Genomic DNA, 21111 nt, shown 5'->3' with positions numbered 1-21111 from the left:
TGACTTCCGGATTGATAGGTTGAGAGAGGAAGTTAACTGGGTTGATTTTTTTATACAATCTTAGAGTTATCCAATGGAGAGATTGAGACTAGATCCAAAACGATTATAGATTTGTAGTCTTTTCTTAGGATTAAAGACTCCCAATTAATTTAGAGATTTAGAGACTTAGATCTAACTGACTTAAGGATGGTGATGCTAATTCTAGTTTCATTCATGCTTATGTTAAGAGTACGACTAGAAAGAAATGCTATTTTAGTGTTGAAAGTTGGAGATGTTTGTATTGAAGGGGTGTTTAACATTAGACAAGAATTTGTGAATCATTTCACTGAGATTTTTAAAGAACATGGTGTTGATAAACCTAGTATGTATGGTGTAGTCTCCCGCTCCCTTTCGATTTATGATAACCTCTCTTTATCGGCTCTCTTTAGTCTACGAGAGTTCGATGTGGTAGTGGCCTAGTGTGAGGGTGGTAAAAGCTCAGGTCCATATGATTTTAACTTCTTTTTTAAAAATTATGGAATCTCCACAGAGTTGATTTGGGGATCATGTTTGAAAAATTCCATCATTTTGCATCTCTACCTCGTAATTTTGCTTCTTAATTTGTGACTCTGATCCCTAAGCTTAATTCCCCCTCTCATCTAGGAGACTTCCGACCTATTTTTCCGGAAGGATCATTGTATAAGTTAGTAGTTTCCTTAAGGGGAGAATGATAGTGGATGGAGTTGTGGTTGTTATTTAGGTGGTCAACTGTTAGGAACCAATTAGTACTACTTTTTATATCATTTTATTGGTCCCTTTTACCAAGTTTTGATGTAATTACACACTTTTTATTCTTATTAATTCGTATAAATGCAATTATGTTTAATTTATTTTGTTTTGAATAGTTATTTCACATTTCTATTAGTTTTGTAGAATTTTTGGGTGAGAAAGCTTTGGATTGCAGCATCATAATATGGAAGATTTTGGATGAAGCTTGCAAAGTAAGGAAACTGAGGCAGCTTCAGTTCGCCGCGCGAACTGGATGAGACAGCATCAGTTCGCCCCGCGAACAAAGTTCGCCTCGCGAACCCTGCGAATCCAGCAAACTGATTTTTGGGTCAAAAGTGTTGTTTTGAAGGCCAGTTGGTTTTGCCATTTTGGTGTCTTCCTTGGGATAGCTTTTCTGCTTTGGATGGAAATGATCAATTAAGGAAATGTCAACTCTTTTAGGAGAGAAAAACACATTATTCACATTCATTCATTATCATTCACAGATTGAGATATTTTGTAAGGGAGAAAACAGAGTTTTCTCTTCTTTAACATTCTGCTTTGTAACAATGGTGATGAGGAGCTAAACTCTCTTTGTCAAGATTGGAGGTAGTAGCTATTCTCATATGTTTATGTATTCCATTTGATTTATATATATGATAAAGATTGTTGATGTATTGAATACTGTTTTTGCCCTAAGTTGAAAACCAGATTTGAGTAGTTGTCGAGAGAGATTATTTGAGTCTTGACATAAAACAAATTTTCAAGTAGTGAATAAGTTGTAGAGATAGATTTATTCATTGCTCTTCTTTGGTATTAAACATTAAAGATTGCTATATTGATAGTTAGGTGGAGAGATCGTCTAAGGATCAATATAGTGATTATCACAATATCATTTAGACATAAATGACTTTGAGAGGATACTTGAACATCATCAATAATCTTAAATCTATATAGTTATCATAAGGAAGCATAAACATTTGAAATAGTGAACTCCAATCTTGCCAAGCTTTTATATTAGATTTAAACCATTTTACTGTTTTTAGTGATATTTACTCACAAGTTAACTTTCCAACCAAAACAACCTTGTTACTTTCTAAACTTACAACATTTGGATTATAGAACGGCGGTAATATCAACCAATCTCTGTGGATACGATATAAAAATATTTGCCGAAGATATACTTTTCAACAAATTGGCGCCGTTGCCGGGGATTGGTGTCGATATTACAAGCATTGCAATAATTCATTGTTTTAAGTTTTGTTACTTTTATTGTTATCCCTCTTTTGTTTCACTTGGTTTGTTAGTTTTTTAGATTCTAGTGCATGCGAGGAAAAGCAACCGAGGAGCAACTTCAATTCGATCCTGAAATTGAAAGAACACTTCGGAAGCTCAATAGCAAAACACGAAGAAGAAGGAAACTAGCCGAAGAGAGGAACCGGAGAGAAGAAACATTATTCAAGAGGATGTTCCCACACTCCTTAGTGGGAAAGGCAAAAGAGTGGTACCTTGATCAAGCAGCAAGAGTGATGACGGATTGGAATTTGTTAGAAGAAAAGTTCTTAGAAAGATATTTCCCTCAATCCCGATTCATGGAAGCCAAAACGGCTATTGCGGTATTCACTCAAGGAGGCAACTGTAACACCCCGATAATAATATGATAATTATTTAAATTAAGTTAATAATATATTTATTAATTTAATTAGATAATTGGATTATTATTATTATTATTTTTGGAATTATTGAATTATTATTATTATTATTGGGATAATAATAATTAATGGAAAATATATAAGTTGGAAATAAGGGAAAGAGTCTCATTTGGAAAAGAAAGTTTTCACGTGAAACAGAGAAGCGATTGAGAAAGTGGAGAAAGGGCAAGAGGAAGAGCTAGAGAGCAAGGGTTGGAGAACGGAAAAGCTTGAAGCTCAAAGTTGCCGGATTAACTCAGGTAAGGGGGGTTTATCGTCGTTTGATGGGTATTATGGGTTAGCATGTAATGGGTAGTGATAAACCGTTGAATTGACCCTAATTGGGATTGTTGAATGCTGAAAATTGTGATGGATATGTTGTGTAAAAAAAAACTGAAATTTGAACCTGTAATTGAGTGTGTTGTAACTTCCCTAACGTATAGCTTTTTACGGAATTGGAATCGGAGGTCCGGAAGTCCTCCAACGGCGGAAAATGCGGAGAATTCTGCATTCTGCTTTGTGTTAGCGCAGGAACTGCTGTTTTGTCTGCGTTAACCGGTTAACCCAGGGTGTTAACCGGTTAACACTGTTGCGAATTGTGAATTTAGTGCTGTTTTGCCTGCGTTAACCGGTTAACCCAGGGCGTTAACCGGTTAACACTGTTGCGTTTTGCCAGAAAGTGTGTTTGTGCTGCGTTAACCGGTTAACCCAGGGCGTTAACCGGTTAACACTGTTGAAAAGTGAGAAAATTGACATTTCAATGTTGTGTACATAATCGATGTTTGGCCTATAGTGGCGTATGATGTAATAGGGATTAATTCCCGCTATTTTGAGCAGTATAGGTATTAGTAGAGTGTGCGAATACTGTGGTTAATTATTTGACATGATATGATGTTTTGATACATGTGTTGATGATGTTTGATGGTATGCATAATGTTGTGAATGTACATGTTATGTATGCAATTGTGAATGGACTGTTGTATGGCTTAGAGTGTGAGCATAGGTCCATTGTGGATTTTGTTGTTGATGTTGCATTGCTAGATGATTAGCTTGCATATTGTGGCCTTTATGGTGGTAGCTAATTCCCATGGTGAGGAATTAGTGAGTTAGTCATTTTGGACTGTTGTTGATGTTTGCATGCTAGGTGATTAGCGTGCATAGCATGGCCCATTTGGGGTGGTAGCTAATTCCCATGGTGAGGAATTAGTGAGTGAGTCACTAGGTCTCAAATGAGTGGGACTAGTGGGCTTGGTAGCCGTGCCTGGATTTGGACGGTGAGGTGAACTATATGTTCACAAATAGTCGGTACCGCATGCATGGAGTCTCATTGCATAATTGATGTATGGCGTATAATATGAGTGGATGTATTCCAGTATTATACGTATGTTGTGTGTTGTGTGTTGTGTTGATGTTGAGTATGATTGAGTTGATATTGCCGTTGCTGAATGTGTAATCTGATTTGGGTGATGAAATGTGTTATTTACTTAGCATTACATGATATTTTATAATGCTTGTTATATCGATTGAGGAACTCACCCTTACACTATTTTTCAGGTAACGAGCAATGAGTTGAGTAGAAGCTAATGCTTGGAGTCTAGTGTAGTCTCCTTAGTGGGTCGTGCTCTGATAGATGTAACATCGGGATGGGATGTTTTAACTTGTTTTAAATGTTTTATTGTTGGTTATGAACCATTTTACATGTAATGTTTTACATGATTGATGAGATTTCTATCCGCTGCGTTTTATGCAAATGCTTATGTTTTGAATTAATAAAAGAGCATGACCGTTATATTGGTGAATGGTGTGAAGTAACTGTGTGACACCCTTGATTGCATATTACTCTGATCGACATATTGTTATTTTAATTAAATAATTGGGGTATTTTAGAAGGGTGTTACATTAGTGGTATCAGAGCATAGTCGGTCGAGTCGAGTCGTAATTATTCTGTTTCCCCTGTACGTGATAGGTGTTGTGTAACCCTATCAGTACTTATTGTTTTATCTTGTTGGGTTCTCAGAATAGAGATGGCTGGAAGAGGTAGAGACGATGCTGCGATTGCTGAGGCTCTGGGTATGCTAGCTGGAGTACTTGGAGGGAATCCGAATGTTGTGGGAATGGGAGCTGCTCGTCAACTGAGTGAGTTCCAGAAGAACAATCCTCCAATGTTCAAGGGAGCATACGATCCAGATGGTGCTCAGAAGTGGTTGAAGGAAATCGAGAGGATCTCCCGAGTGACTGAGTGTGACGATAACCAGAAGGTCAGGTTCGGTACGCATATGCTGTCAGAGGAAGCAGATGATTGGTGGGTTGCTACCCGCTCTGAGTTGGAAGCTGCTGGGGATGCTGAGATCACTTGGGCTGTGTTCAGAGAGAGATTCCTGAGGAAGTACTTTCCAGAAGATGTCAGAGGAAAGAAAGAGATAGAGTTCTTAGAATTGAAGCAGGGTAACAGGTCTGTTACTGAGTATGCTGCTAAGTTCACAGAGCTGTCGAAATATTACACTCCCTATGATGAGGCTACTGGGGAATTTTCGAAATGTGTGAAGTTTGAGAACGGGTTACGTCCCGAGATCAAGCAGGCTATTGGGTATCAGCGGATCAGAGTGTTCTCTGACTTGGTTGACTCTTGCAGGATTTTCGAACAGGATACCAAGGCCAGAGCGGAGAGCTATCAGCAGAGGGTTGATAGGAAATGCAAGAATCAGAATGATCGTGGAAAACCGTATGCAGCTGGCAAAGGTTTCCAGAGGCAGAGTGGAATGAAGAGGCCTAGTGGGGGAGACTCCAGTGCTCCTGCTAAGTGTTACAGGTGTGGTCAGGCTGGACATCGTATCCATGAGTGTACCAGTATTGAGAAGAAGTGTTTCAAGTGTGGAAAAGGTGGTCACTTGGCTGCAGAGTGCCGGTTGAAGACTGTGACTTGTTTCAACTGTGGAGAGGTGGGTCATATCAGTCCACAGTGTCCTAAGCCGAAGAGAGAGAACCAGTCGGGAGGCAAGGTCTTTGCTTTATCGGGTTCTGAGACTTCTGCAGATGATCGTTTGATCCGAGGTACGTGTTATATTAATGGCTTTCCTCTTGTAGCTATTATTGACACCGGTGCGACTCATTCCTTTATATCTTTGGATTGTGCTGTGAAACTTAAATTAGAGATATCTGAGATGCATGGAAGTATGGTGATTGATACTCCTGCGAAGGGTTCAGTGACTACTACTTCAGTTTGTTTGAATTGTCCTTTGAGTATTTTTGGTAGAGACTTTGGGATGGACCTTGTGTGTCTTCCACTAGTGCAGATTGATGTTATCCTGGGTATGAACTGGTTGGTGTTTAACCGAGTTTATATCAACTGTTTTGATAAGACTGTGATCTTTCCTGAGATTGAGGAAGGAAAGAGTTTGTTTCTATCAGCAAGGCAGGTGAATGAGGCAGTAGCAGATGGGGCAGAGTTGTTTATGCTGTTAGCGACTTTGGAGGCTAAAGATAAACTGGTGATTTGCGATCTAGCCGTGGTGTGTGATTTTCCTGATGTGTTTCCTGAAGAAGTGAATGAATTACCGCCAGAGCGTGAAGTTGAGTTCTCGATTGATTTGGTACCTGGTACTAGGCCGATATCGATGGCTCCGTACCGTATGTCTGCTGTTGAGTTAACTGAATTGAAGAGTCAGCTGGAAGATCTGTTGGATAAGAAATTTATTCGTCCGAGTGTGTCACCGTGGGGTGCACCAGTGTTATTGGTTAAGAAGAAAGAAGGTACTATGAGGTTGTGTGTGGACTACAGGCAACTGAATAAAGTGACGATCAAGAATCGGTATCCTTTGCCGAGGATTGATGATTTGATGGATCAGTTGGTTGGTGCGAGTGTGTTCAGCAAAATAGATTTGAGATCGGGGTATCATCAGATACGTGTGAAAACTGAGGATATTCAGAAGACTGCTTTCAGAACAAGGTATGGACACTATGAGTATTTTGTAATGCCTTTTGGTGTGACTAATGCGCCTGGAGTATTTATGGAGTATATGAATAGGATTTTCCATCCGTACCTAGACAAGTTTGTTGTGGTATTTATTGACGATATTTTGGTGTATTCGAAATCTGAAGAAGAGCATGCTGAACATTTGAGAGTGGTTTTAGGAGTTCTACGAGAAAAGAAGTTATTTGCTAAACTCTCTAAGTGTGAATTTTGGTTAGAAGAAGTTAGTTTTCTTGGTCATGTGATTTCAAGAGGTGGTGTTGCTGTTGATCCTTCTAAGATAGAAGCGGTATCTAAGTGGGAAGCTCCTAAGTCTGTTGCTGAGATTCGAAGTTTCCTTGGTTTGGCAGGTTATTATAGGAAATTCATTGAGGGATTTTCTAAGTTGGCGTTACCGTTGACGATGTTGACTAGAAAGGGGCAAGCGTTTGTTTGGGACTCAAAATGTGAAGAAGGTTTCCAAGAGTTAAAGAGAAGGTTAACTACTGCTCCTATTCTGATATTACCAAGGCCGTCAGAACCATTTGAGGTTTACTGTGATGCTTCATTGTTGGGTTTGGGTGGTGTGTTGATGCAGAATAAGCAGGTTGTAGCTTATGCTTCGAGACAACTGAAGGTTCATGAGAGGAACTATCCGACACACGATTTAGAGTTGGCAGCTGTGGTGTTTGTTCTGAAGTTATGGAGGCATTACTTGTACGGGTCAAGATTTGAGGTTTTTAGTGACCATAAAAGTTTAAAGTATTTGTTTGATCAGAAAGAGCTGAATATGAGACAGAGGAGATGGTTAGAGTTTCTGAAGGATTATGACTTTGGTTTGAATTACCATCCGGGTAAAGCAAACGTAGTGGCTGATGCATTGAGTCGGAAATCATTGCATATGTCTATGTTAATGGTTAAGGAATTGGATTTAATTGAGCAGTTTAGAGACTTGAGTTTGGTGTGTGAGAGTACTCACAATAGTGTTAAATTGGGAATGTTGAAGTTAACGAGTGGTATTCTGGATGAGATTAGAGAGGGTCAGAAATCCGATGTGCTTTTGGTTGATAAGTTGACTCTAGTGAATCAAGGTCAAGGTGGTGAATTCAGAGTTGATGAGAATGGTGTTTTGAAATTTGGTAATCGGGTGTGTATTCCGAATGTTACCGAACTTAAGAAGAGTATTCTTGAGGAAGGACATCGTAGTGGCCTGAGTATTCATCCTGGAGCTACGAAGATGTATCATGATTTGAAAAAGTTATTTTGGGGGCCGGGAATGAAAAGAGAAATTGCGAGTTTTGTTTATTCTTGTTTGACTTGTCAGAAGTCAAAGATTGAGCATCAGAAGCCGTCTGGGCTATTGAGTATTGTTTCAGACAGAGATCCTAGATTTACATCGAAGTTCTGGGAAGGTTTGCAGAGGGCTTTGGGAACTAAGCTGAGATTGAGTTTTGCATATCATCCGCAGACTGATGGTCAGACTGAGAGGACGATTCAGTCACTGGAGGATCTTTTGAGGGCTTGTGTTTTGGAAAAGGGAGGTGCTTGGGATTGTTATTTACCTTTGATTGAGTTTACCTACAACAATAGTTTTCATTCGAGCATTGGTATGGCACCGTTTGAAGCTTTGTATGGTAGGAGATGTCGGACACCTTTATGTTGGTATGAGTCCGGTGAGAGTGCTGTGGTTGGACCGGAGATTGTTCAACAAACTACGGAAAAGATTAAGATGATTCAGGAGAAGATGAGAATTGCTCAGAGTCGTCAGAAGAGTTATCACGACAAGAGGAGGAAGTCACTTGAGTTTCAAGAGGGAGATCATGTGTTTCTTCGTGTTACTCCGATAACTGGGGTTGGTCGAGCTTTGAAGTCGAAGAAGTTGACACCTCGATTTATTGGTCCTTATCAGATTTTGGAGAGGATAGGGGAGGTAGCCTATCGTATCGCTTTACCGCCGTCGCTTGCGAATTTGCATGAGGTTTTTCATGTGTCTCAGTTGAGGAGGTACATTCATGATCCGTCGCATGTAGTCCAAGTAGATGATGTACAGGTGAGAGATAACCTGACTGTTGAAACATCGCCTATGAGGATCGAGGATCGAGAGTTGAAGCAGTTGCGAGGTAAAGAGATTGCCTTGGTGAAGGTAGCTTGGGGAGGACCAACAGGTGGCAATGTGACTTGGGAACTGGAGAGTCAGATGAAGGAGTCTTATCCGGAGTTATTCGCTTGAGGTATGTTTTCGAGGACGAAAACTCTTTTAGTGGGGGAGAGTTGTAACACCCCGATAATAATATGATAATTATTTAAATTAAGTTAATAATATATTTATTAATTTAATTAGATAATTGGATTATTATTATTATTATTTTGGAATTATTGAATTATTATTATTATTATTGGGATAATAATAATTAATGGAAAATATATAAGTTGGAAATAAGGGAAAGAGTCTCATTTGGAAAAGAAAGTTTTCACGTGAAACAGAGAAGCGATTGAGAAAGTGGAGAAAGGGCAAGAGGAAGAGCTAGAGAGCAAGGGTTGGAGAACGGAAAAGCTTGAAGCTCAAAGTTGCCGGATTAACTCAGGTAAGGGGGGTTTATCGTCGTTTGATGGGTATTATGGGTTAACATGTAATGGGTAGTGATAAACCGTTGAATTGACCCTAATTGGGATTGTTGAATGCTGAAAATTGTGATGGATATGTTGTGTAAAAAAAAACTGAAATTTGAACCTGTAATTGAGTGTGTTGTAACTTCCCTAACGTATAGCTTTTTACGGAATTGGAATCGGAGGTCCGGAAGTCCTCCAACGGCGGAAAATGCGGAGAATTCTGCATTCTGCTTTGTGTTAGCGCAGGAACTGCTGTTTTGTCTGCGTTAACCGGTTAACCCAGGGTGTTAACCGGTTAACACTGTTGCGAATTGTGAATTTAGTGCTGTTTTGCCTGCGTTAACCGGTTAACCCAGGGCGTTAACCGGTTAACACTGTTGCGTTTTGCCAGAAAGTGTGTTTGTGCTGCGTTAACCGGTTAACCCAGGGCGTTAACCGGTTAACACTGTTGAAAAGTGAGAAAATTGACATTTCAATGTTGTGTACATAATCGATGTTTGGCCTATAGTGGCGTATGATATAATAGGGATTAATTCCCGCTATTTTGAGCAGTATAGGTATTAGTAGAGTGTGCTAATACTGTGGTTAATTATTTGACATGATATGATGTTTTGATACATGTGTTGATGATGTTTGATGGTATGCATAATGTTGTGAATGTACATGTTATGTATGCAATTGTGAATGGACTGTTGTATGGCTTAGAGTGTGAGCATAGGTCCATTATGGATTTTGTTGTTGATGTTGCATTGCTAGATGATTAGCTTGCATATTGTGGCCTTTATGGTGGTAGCTAATTCCCATGGTGAGGAATTAGTGAGTTAGTCATTTTGGACTGTTGTTGATGTTTGCATGCTAGGTGATTAGCGTGCATAGCATGGGCCATTTGGGGTGGTAGCTAATTCCCATGGTGAGGAATTAGTGAGTGAGTCACTAGGTCTCAAATGAGTGGGACTAGTGGGCTTGGTAGCCGTGCCTGGATTTGGACGGTGAGGTGAACTATATGTTCACAAATAGTCGGTACCGCATGCATGGAGTCTCATTGCATAATTGATGTATGGCGTATAATATGAGTGGATGTATTCCAGTATTATACGTATGTTGTGTGTTGTGTGTTGTGTTGATGTTGAGTATGATTGAGTTGATATTGCCGTTGCTGAATGTGTAATCTGATTTGGGTGATGAAATGTGTTATTTACTTAGCATTACATGATATTTTATAATGCTTGTTATATCGATTGAGGAACTCACCCTTACACTATTTTTCAGGAAACGAGCAATGAGTTGAGTAGAAGCTAATGCTTGGAGTCTAGTGTAGTCTCCTTAGTGGGTCGTGCTCTGATAGATGTAACATCGGGATGGGATGTTTTAACTTGTTTTAAATGTTTTATTGTTGGTTATGAACCATTTTACATGTAATGTTTTACATGATTGATGAGATTTCTATCCGTTGCGTTTTATGCAAATGCTTATGTTTTGAATTAATAAAAGAGCATGACCGTTATATTGGTGAATGGTGTGAAGTAACTGTGTGACACCCTTGATTGCATATTACTCTGATCGACATATTGTTATTTTAATTAAATAATTGGGGTATTTTAGAAGGGTGTTACAGCAACGAGTCTCTAAATGAAGCTTGGGAAAGATTCAAATCAATGTTGAGGAAATGCAAGGGTCATGGTTTTGATGAGCTCACTCAAATCCATATTTTTCTAAATGGGCTCCAATCAACTCACAGAACACTTTTGGATGCTACTGCGGGTGGCTCTCTTATGTCAAAGAATGCGGAAGAAGCTAAAGTCATTATTGACCGGATGACACTCAATGATCGTCAAAGTCAACATGACCGTAGTCCTTCACAACGTAAACCAGGAGTTCTTGAGTTAAATACCAATGACACCATTCTTGCTCAAAATAAGCTACTCTCTCAACAAGTGGAGTTGCTTACTCAACAAATGGCCAAGCTTCCACAACAAATGAAGGAAATTCAAGGTTCTCAAGTTCGACATCAAGTAGCATGTTGCGAATTATGTCAAGGAGATCATCCTACTGGTTTCTGCCCTCCACTAGAAGAAGTGAGTTATGTGAACAATCAAAATCAAGGCTATCAAAGGAACAATCAAGGTTATCAACCATCAAGGTTCAACAACCAGAATTTTCAGCAGCAAAGTCCTTATCAACACTCAAATTCTCAAGGACAACAATCGCAAGGAGGAAATTCAACGCTAGAAGACACTCTCCAACAATTCATGCAAACCTCCATGGAAAATCAGAAGAGCACCGAGGCAGCAATCAAGAATTTGGAGAATCAAGTAGGTCAGCTTGCAAAATAATTGTCGGAACAAACTGCAGGATCTTCTTTCTCCGCTAATACTCAAACTAATCCAAAGGAGCATTGTAAAGCAATCTTTACTAGAAGAGGTAGAGAGTTGACAAGTGAAAAAAGTGAGGAAATTACAGTTGAGAATGATATGGATGCTGTGCTGGAAAATGAGTATGTGGCTTATGGAAAGAAGAAAGTGGCAGAAACTGCTCAGTTCGCGCCGCGATCTCCCTTCGCGCCGCGAAAACAACAAAACCAGCAATTGATGGAAGAGCAGCAGTGTGAAGCGGAAATGAATAAGGAAATCGAACCAAGGAAGAAAAAGAAAGGAGAGAAAGGAGTGAAGGTCAGTCCAGTTCAACATTTACCATATCCGCACGCACCATCAAAGAAGGATAATGCTAGACACTATGCACGGTTTATGGACATATTCAAACAACTTCAAATCAATATTCCATTTGCCGATGCATTAGAGCAAATGCCGCGGTATGCAAAGTTCATGAAGGATATTCTCACAAAGAAAAGAAGACATGTGGAAGACGAAACCATATTGCTTGATGCACGGTGTAGTGCCATCATCCAAAAGACTCTCCCAAGGAAAGAATCGATCCGGGCCGAGTCGTTTTACCGGTAACTATTGGAGACACCTACATGGGTAATGGCTTGATTGACTTGGGATCTAGCATCAATTTAATTCCCCTATCCATTGTCAAAAGATTGGGAAATGTTGAGATCAAATCTACAAGGATGACTTTACAACTAGCTGATAAGTCTACCACTTCACCATATGGAGTTGTTCAAGACATGTTAGTGAAGGTGGACAAATTCTTGTTTCCGGTAGATTTTGTGATAGTAGACATGGATGAGGATCGTGATGTTCCTATAATCCTTGGAAGACCATTAATGAAAACGGCCCGAATGATGATTGATATTGATGATGGACTAATGAAAGTGAGGGTGCAAGATGAAGAGGTAGCCTTCAATCTTTTTGAAGCCAAAAAGCATTTCAATGGTAAGTGTGACTCCTTCCGAATCGATGCCACCAAAGAGGGACTAGTTGATATCGCAGACCAGGTTCATCTTTCTAATCCATCAGAGAAATCTCTTATCGGAGTCTACAAAGTTTTGACCAAAAACGAAGGCTTGGATATGACAAAGGAAGTGGAAGAGCCAAAACTAGAGCCAAATTTGAAGTATTCGTTCCTTGGTGATGACTGCACTAAACCGGTGGTCGTTAGTAATACATTGTCCACAAAAGAGGAAGACAAATTGATTCAAGTGCTGAAAAAGAAGGAGGTTGTCAAACTATTGGAGGCCGGGATGATTTGTTCTATCTCCGATGGTGAATGGGTGAGTGTTGTGCAAGTAGTTCCGAAGACGGGTGGTATCAGATTTTATCGAAGGTTCATCAAGAACCTCTTGAAGACAACAAAGCCCTTGAGGAAGTTGCTCAACAAAGCCGGATCGTGAAGACCGTTGAACCGTCGAGCTCTAAACGACGTTAAACAAAGCGCTTGTTGGGAGGCAACCCAACGTTGTAAGTCTGCATTTTATTTTTTTTTCTGCTGTGTGAGTTTCTGCTGTGTTAAATTTTGAAAAAATTGGGTTCTGTTTTTTACCGTTCGCCCCGCGAACATTGTTCGCCCCGCGAACTGAATTCACAGCTTCAGTTCGCCCCGCGAACAAGGTTCGCCCCGCGAACAGTGAATGGCAGAACCAATTTTTTTTTGAAATTTCCTTCAGTTCGGCCCGGGAACAAAGTTAGCCCCGCGAACTGAAAAAAAAAACTTTTGTTTTATGTCATTTTCGTTTCATTCCTATTTTCACGAACTTAGGAGATTCTTTCAACAACCTCGCTACTCCACGTCCAAACCTCCAAATTTCAGAACTTCCCCTCTCCATTCCCTTCCTAAGAGGATTTTGTTGATTATGCCAAGTGGCCTGAGGGCAAGCCAATTTTTTTTGGGGGGTGCAGGAGGTGGTGTAATCCATGGCGATGAGTTGAAGGAAGATTGAGAAGTTTGTTGAACTTTAGAGTTTGGCTTGATAATTGCATGAATACTTTTTGAGATTTAAGTGTGTTACAATCAAATTGTTTTACCAATATTTTTTGTTTAATTGTTCTTACTCTTAAGTCAAGCTTAAAGCAACCGAGAAATGATCGCAAAGAAAGAAGCATAGGACACCTCGAGTGGTGATGATAAGAATTAGTGTCGGTATTTCAAGGTACACTTTATCGCTTTCTAGACTTAACATGAGTAGTTTGATGGTTTGTGCAAATTTCATATCATAAACTCATTGAAATGTATGTCATCTTTGAATCAAAATAGGACTTAACCATTTGTGAGGAAGCTTTCCATTGTACACTAAAAAGCGGGAAACCGAGCATTATTTTAACTCATTCTTATCATGCTAAATCATGCATCAATCTATTTTTGTGTGAAAATTTTGAAAATGATAGAGGCATTGTTTGTGAGAAAAACCACTTGACCAAAAAGTTTGAATCAACTAACCTTGTGAGGAATAATCCTTAGTTAAACCCCTTTGAGCTTATTTTAGGATTCATTTTATTGATCATTGAAAAATCAATTGAAAATTGTGGAATAAATGAATCCTAATTTCTTTCGTGTCGATTGAAACCTCAAATCGAGTTGTTGAAAATTTTGCCTTTTGCTTATTTCTAAGTAGGGAGCATTATTGATTAAATTTGGTTTTGGAATCTAAAGTTGGGGAGAGTAAAATGAGAAGTGATTAGAATCTTGGAAAAGTGAGTTTTTATGAAAGGGTGAAAATTTGAGAAGAAACAAGAAAAAGAAAATACCCTTGAAGCCATAGAGCAAAGAAAAAAGTAAAGAAAAAAAATCAAAGAAAATGCTCATGGTTGTGTGGATGTAATAAGAAAAAGAAAAAAATTAGGGGATCAAAGAAAGGGAAATTGTGTAGAGTTGAATGTTTGGGAATGCTCCCTTAGGATAGGCAACTTTGTAAATTCTCTTAATCATATCCTTTCTTGTAACCTAAGCCACATTACAACCTTGAAAGACCTCTTGATTCTCATTTTTCACATGATTTGGTACTTGTTGTGATAACCGCGTGATTTGAGTTGTTGTTGATTTAATTGCTTGGATGAGTGAAAGTAACCCTTCATGTTATTCATCATTATTATGATGTGTGTGTAAGTTTGATTCAATTTTGACATATATGGCTTTGAATTCCTTGGAATGATTTTTGCACTTTACCATTTCCCTTATTCATGTTTTGTCTAGAATTGAGATAGGTGAATTGAGAAAATGCCAAACGCTTTTGAACCATTTGAATGTCCTTGGTAAATCCTTGTTTCAATCTTTTGTGTCATTGCTTTGGTTGTAAGGGTGGAAACTTTTGTTTAGGGACAAACAAAATGCTAAGTTGGGGAGAGTTGTTAGGGACCAATTAGTACTACTTTTTATATCATTTTATTGGTCACTTTTACCAAGTTTTGATGTAATTACACACTTTTTATTCTTATTAATTCGTATAAATGCAATTATGTTTAATTTATTTTGTTTTGAATAGTTATTTCACATTTTTATTAGTTTTGTAGAATTTTTGGGTGAGAAAGCTTTGGATTGCAGCATCATAATATGGAAGATTTTGGATGAAGCTTGCAAAGCAAGGAAACTGAGGCAGCTTCAGTTCGCCCCGCGAACAAAGTTCGCCCCGCGAACTGGATGAGACAGCATCAGTTCGCCCCGCGAACAAAGTTCGCCTCGCGAACCCTGCGAATCCAGCAAACTGATTTTTGGGTCAAAAGTGCTGTTTTGAAGGCCAACTGGTTTTGCCATTTTGGTGTCTTCCTTGGGATAGCTTTTCTGCTTTGGATGGAAATGATCAATTAAGGAAATGCCAACTCTTTTAGGAGAGAAAAACACATTATTCACATTCATTCATTATCATTCACAGATTGAGATATTTTGTAAGGGAGAAAACAGAGTTTTCTCTTCTTTAACATTCTGCTTTGTAACAATGGTGATGAGGAGCTAAACTCCCTTTGTCAAGATTGGAGGTAGTAGCTATTCTCATATGTTTATATATTCCATTTGATTTATATATATGATAAAGATTGTTGATGTATTGAATACTGTTTTTGCCCTAAGTTGAAAACCAGATTTGAGTAGTTGTCGAGAGAGATTATTTGAGTCTTGACATAAAACAAATTTTCAAGTAGTGAATAAGTTGTAGAGATAGATTTATTCATTGCTCTTCTTTGGTATTAAACATTAAAGATTTCTATATTGATAGTTAGGTGGAGAGATCGTCTAAGGATCAATATAGTGATTATCACAATATCATTTAGACATAAATGACTTTGAGAGGATACTTGAACATCATCAATAATCTTAAATCTATATAGTTATCATAAGGAAGCATAAACATTTGAAATAGTGAACTCCAATCTTGCCAAGCTTTTATATTAGATTTAAACCATTTTACTGTTTTTAGTGATATTTACTCACAAGTTAACTTTCCAACCAAAACAACCTTGTTACTTTCTAAACTTACAACATTTGGATTATAGAACGGTGGTAATATCAACCAATCTCTGTGGATACGATATAAAAATATTTTCCGAAGATATACTTTTCAACATCAACTTGGCCAAAAGATCTAAAAAAGACATGGTCTTATTCTTAAGGTGAATTTTAAGAAAGCATATGATTCAGTTAGTTGGAATTTCCTAGATTCTATGCTGATCAGATTTGAGTTTAGTGAGAAATTAAGGTCTTGGATGAAAGCATATGTCTTTGCTAGGAATTTGCAGTTCTGCTTAATGGGTGTTATACCCAAGAAATTAGCATTCAAATGGGTTTGAAGCATGGGGACCCCTCACTCCTTTCCTTTTTCACCCAATGGAAGAAGGGCTTAATGGTCTGGTTATGAGGGGAGAGGAACTTGTTCTTTACTCTGGGTTTAGAGTTGGTAATTTCAAGTTGGTAATGTCTCACTTCTAGTATGCCGATGACACTCTTCTAGTGGTTGATCCCCCTCTAGAGAATTTGTGGTGTATTAAGGTTATTCTTAGAGGTTTTGAGATGGCTTCGGAACTCCGCGTTAAATTTTTTAAGAGTAATCTTATTAGGATTAATGAATAAATTCCAAATAATTTTGTTGACCAATTATGATGACTTGTTTGAGTTTGACTCTTGTTGTTGGGCCTTGGTCAAGGTTGATTTGACCTTGTCAAGTTAATATCATTGGATTTAGGGGATTGATGGAATGTACATTCCATCTCCCAAAATGAATGGATGATATTACCTTTGACCAATTTGAGTTTTGATCCATTTCCCTCCCTCTTCATCTCATTCCCCTTATTTATGCATCCATCTCATTTGGCCTATGATATCTCAAAGTCCTAAACCTAGTTGATTGAAAAGTCAACATAAGTATGGATGATATTAGGCCACCTCTTTTGCATATTCTTTTTGTGTGTGGTATGTTTCATGAGCATAGTCCATTATACTATGTCTCTAACATGCATTAACACCAAAATTCTATTGCCCGGTCTCAAATAGTTGTGACTTCTACATAAGTCCAATTACGATTGCCTAACATAGCGCTAAATTTGTGACACAAAAGGCATAACATTCTAGTTAGTGAGATTGTAAGTCTCCCCTCTTTCATGGTATTATGTGGAAACATGGCCTTTTTTCCTTCCTATGGAAGATGTCTTGGCTCAAGGATCCATGCTTGTGATAAGGGGGTTGAGTGTTCTCCAAAGAATGACTAAAACTTGAAAAGCAAAAGCGAAACAATAATAACTTCTAACTCATTAACAACTAACTTTTAATTCCAAGCCATTTACTTTAATATCATTTAATTCTAGCCTTTATTCATTTGCCATTGTTCATATCATTCTAATTGTTTATGTTAATGCAATTTTCACTTTGTCCACTTGGACCATATTGTGTGATATATCTTGTTTGTGTATACTTTGCTTGTTTGTGTGGTCTTTGACCATTAATGTACATAATAACAACAAAAATCCAAAAAACTTTTGTGTGGACTGTTGGCTTGATCTTGGGCAAATGAACTTAGAACTTAGGCAACATTCCTATGTTAAAGGACTTAGCCACTGCCAACTTTATGTGAAACCAAGTGCTTTCAATTTGAAACTTCATCTGATACATCATTCAAGATCCCTCTGAGTTCATCTGCAACATGATCAATGTGAAGCTATTATTTTGAACCAGTGACTTATGGAATTCATCTACTACATGGGCTAATTTTGAAGAAGATCATGGAATGGCTAAAGCTTGGATGTGGCTATCTTTATTTGATGCCTTTGCTCTTCAAGATAATATAATTGTGCATTTGTGTGTTGCTTGATTCTAAGTGTCCAAGGGAATTCTGGGTTTCTATTGACATTCTTGTCTATTGGATTGCTACCCATTTGGTCAGATCTTTTCAACTCTTAACTTTTAATTTTGTGCATAGGATTAGTCACTTCATCTTCTCCCCATTTCTTTAATTTCAAAATCTCTCTCTCCCTTTTCAAAATCTTCTTTGGTTGAACTTATTTTGTTCTAAACTTTGACCATTTTGCAAAAAGATAGAAACTTTGGCCTTATGCCATTGTATTTTCAAACTTCTTTTCTTTAATCAAATTTGTAAATAAACTTAACTATACTTGACTTAAACTTTCAGAAAAGCCAAAAAGAACTAACTCATTCAAACCATTTTTAGGCCTTTGTGCCTTTCAAACTTAATTTTTTTTGTTAAAAACAATGCATCCACTTTGAAATTTGTATCACAAATTACGAGGTTTTGATCCCTCATTTTTAAGTTGGTACGTAGGCACAAGTTCGAAGGTCTTGTCAAACACAAAAATATAATTAATGAATTCTTTTCTCACCCCCCCCCCCCCCATTCTATTTGTTTGTAAACATCATTTTTGTACCAAATACATATGCACACAAAAAGGGCTCCCTAGGAGTACCTAGGACACTTTGGGTGTTAACACCTTCCCTCTATGTAACCAACCCCCTTACCTGTAATCTCTGACATTTTATTAGTTTTGATTTGAAAACTTCTTACTTTTGGGTTTTGTTCGTACTTTTTCCATTTTCTCTTGGAAACAATAAAAGCGCGGTGGCGACTCTTGTTATTTGATGTCTTGCTTATCCATAGCTTGATGATCATGAATTTACCGCTACAGAAATTAAGTGGCGACTCTGCTGGGGAAAAGTAGAAGTAGAAGGGAAGTAGAAGAGATAGTAGGCTCTCATGTCCCTTCTATGGGTATTCATTTGAGACTATTTATCACCTTTTTCTTACTTGTGAGATAGTCTCGTCGGTGTGGTATGGAGTTTTTAGGTGGATGAAGTGGAAGGTAGTTATACACCAAGATATTATGGTGCTTTTAAAGTATTTCCTTTCTTTAGAATATAGGGTTAAGTATAGGGGTGACTATCTTATGGTTTGGTGTGCTGTAATGTGGTTTATTTGAAATGTATGAAATGATGTTATCTTTATTGGAATCATAAAAACAACAATAGAAGTGGAGGATAAGAGTATTCTTTTGGCTTGGAAAATTTTTTTGGGTAGATTTGGGGTGAACTCTTGCGACTTCATGGATTGGATTCAAAATCATATCCTCTACCTACACATATAACATATCGAGTGTTTGCCTTGATATGGTCAGATATGTTGATGGTGGATTTGGTTGGTTTGAGATGTAGCATGAGAGAAGTGAGGTCATTCTTTAATAGGTGCAATGGTGGACTTGGTTGTATCTTGTTTTACCTTTACATGTTTTCGTAGAAAATATATATTTTTTGGATTGGTCGTAATATACTTAATCAAAAACACAAAATGAACAATAGACGACAACACATAATTAGTAAATGTATCGATTGACAAAAATTGATTTATACGAGGTGTGTAAAGCGAGTTTTTCAATTGAGTAAAAAATCTAACATTATAGTTTTTTAGTGTTAATCAAAAGTAATAAAGTTTTAGAATCTTAATCTAACAAAACCTAAAAACTATTTACCAAATCGCTACCAATGCGGTAAATCTTAATATCAAGCAATTTTAAGAAAATATTAAATCTAAACATGCAATTATAATTTCCTATTGAGAGAGAGAGAGAGAGAGAGAGAGAGAGAGAGAGAGAGAGAGAGAGAGAGAGAGAGAGAGAGAGAGAGAGAGAGTACGTCCAATTTACAGTGGTTCAATAATTCTTATTTGCTTATATGCCTACCCCATACTCCAATGACTGTCTATTGAAAATGTGTTGTTCTTCCATTGTAATTTGGATAATATTACATGGATTCTTTTAGTACAATCACAATTCAAGACAACATTGAAAATAAAGATCTTCAATTTGAATCCTCTTTGAGTGTACACTGATTCTGACACTAGATTCTTGAAAAATATTTACTCGACTTTGACTTTAATCTTCTAGATTCAAGAATCAACCCTTTTTATAACTCGAGTCATGCAGATATGGGATTCAAATCAGGATTACGAAACTAAAATCCAAAATTTATTGTCTAACTTTGATTTAAGTCAAGCATCTTCATGATTCGAATTAAACCTCTTTGATTCAAGTCATGATTTATTGTGATTGGAATTCAACTCAAAGAAGGAAAATCCCGATTTTCATAACCATGTTTGATTTTAGTCAGAAAATCTTGTGATTTGAATTAGACTCACAAAAACAAAATCCTAATTTTTTACATTTAGTTTGATTTGAGTCATCCGATCCTATGATTTGAATCACACTTCAATGATTTTAAATTTTACAAAAATGAAGTGTTATTATGAATGGAGACTTGGTACAACATAAACCATTATGATATGTATTTTTTGACCAAAACCTCTACTATTTGACTAGAAACATATTAAGTTTACCTTAATCAAATAGTTCAATTTATGCATGCGTAAATTTTATTAAGCATTCAACCCTAGAATACGTAACTATGTGAGGAGGCTCAATTCCGACAATTAAATCGAAAACTAAACTGGCAAGCAAAAAAATATAAACGAGTAAATTCTAGGAGGAAAATCAACTTCAAATGTAGTTTAAAAAATGGTGCAAATAAAAAAAGAAAATTTATAAATTAATCTTATTTTATGCATCAAATATATATATATATATATATATATATATATATATATATATATATATATATATATATATATATATATATATATATGAAAAATACAAGTGTGTGGAATCCCTATGCTGGTAGGGGTGGCCATAGTTTTAAAGATTTTAAATGGATTAGGGCAAGCTCACGATTGAGGAAGACCTATGGGCCAGGTTTATAGGGCTTCTTGGGAATTGAAACCGCACACCTATTAATGATAGTGGATCATTGAATCCTATATTTTGTAGGAAGACATGGGTTATTCCCTTGAGTCATTTTCTGCATTATCTTTGACCAAGATGTGACATTTTCATGTTTTTCTATACTGGGCGAACGGCAGGTTGAAAAGGTTGGTCCATGACTAGTTACTGAAGGTGTGAAAAACACAAGAAATGGGAGGTTTGAATTGAGTTTTACAAGCAAAAGCTTTTTCAATAAACAAAAACACCACTAACAAGTTAATAACAAAGAGATAAAAACACAATTTTTTTTATCCTGGTTCGCTTGAACTCAAAGCTAATCTAGTCCACCTGCCAAGCTGATTTTTCCGTATACATAAGGACTTAATCCACTATAATCAACAAATTACAATAAACACAAAGGATAACCTTCTTTGTCTTCTCAAGGATCCAACTAAACCTTAGTCTCCTTAAGGAC

Source organism: Lathyrus oleraceus, chromosome 3, assembly GCF_024323335.1.
Source record: "Lathyrus oleraceus cultivar Zhongwan6 chromosome 3, CAAS_Psat_ZW6_1.0, whole genome shotgun sequence".
NCBI classification, from domain to species: domain Eukaryota; kingdom Viridiplantae; phylum Streptophyta; class Magnoliopsida; order Fabales; family Fabaceae; genus Lathyrus; species Lathyrus oleraceus.
Note: the sequence above shows the minus strand (reverse complement) of the source record.